The sequence below is a fragment of the Cyprinodon variegatus genome, unplaced genomic scaffold, assembly GCF_000732505.1.
Source record: "Cyprinodon variegatus isolate N-32 unplaced genomic scaffold, C_variegatus-1.0 Scaffold327, whole genome shotgun sequence".
NCBI classification, from domain to species: Eukaryota; Metazoa; Chordata; class Actinopteri; order Cyprinodontiformes; family Cyprinodontidae; genus Cyprinodon; species Cyprinodon variegatus.
Window position 1 is genome coordinate 234,086 of NW_015150780.1, and position 1,071 is coordinate 235,156.

Sequence of the window (1,071 nt, forward strand, 5' to 3'; positions counted from 1 at the left end):
ATAATAATAATAATAATAATAATAATAATAATAATAATAATAATAATAATAACAGATTTAATATATACTGCACTTTTCATCAAAAAGACCTCGTAGTACTACAAAAAAGAAAAGCATTTAAAAAGAAATACATAATATATATATATATACGGTATATGATGCACAGTTTATTGATCAAGCAACAAGAACGCAAATAAAGCAAAAAAGGAAATAGACAGGCAATGATCTATAGTAACAAACCAACATATCAAAAAAAGGAAAAATTAAAATAAAAAACAGAAAAGTGTGAAAATTATAAAACAGAGATGGATCCCCTCAAAGAAAATATGAGCAAATTACCCCTTTTTGAATTTAAGCTGCACCATGAATAGGAATCAGGTCATCTTCCAAAAAAAAAACTCATCCACCCCAAAAGTGCACATACTCCTCCCCTATCAGCATATCTAAGGCAATTCTGTTCTGCCTGAAGGTTGGTGAAATGGCTGACAGTTGTTTAGTGATTCCAGATAATGCATCGTGGGTAACATTTATGAATCGTTGTTGCTTGCAGAGTAGATAATTAATCCAATCCACATTTTTATTAATTTAAAGGAGATTCAAATTCTTGAATAATCTGATTTCTAGCCTTCAATTCAACTCACACACAACTAGAAACACCTCTGCCTTTTCTATTGATACAATAATCAAAGCTGACATGCAGTGCTCTTTGGAACTGCATGTTATTAGAAATTGGGGAAAAAGGAACTATACAGTTGTGTGAAAGTAGCAAGCTTAACATGAACACACTTGACAATCAGTGTAAAGAAACCATGTACCAACTTGAACCCTTTTGCCCAGATGACATTGAAAGGACAGATAACAACTGAAATTGAATCATAGCAAAACATTTTCACACATATTTGTATTACGAACATAATAGAAGTCATATGCAAGAGTTCTTCTGATATATTATGATTTGATCATTATTGAACAAGTTACATTAAACGTCGTATGGCGAAGGTCAGGACATACCTTTTTCACACAATTCTATCTATTCATATCTATCTTGCAAAAAAGATGTAGACAGCACGT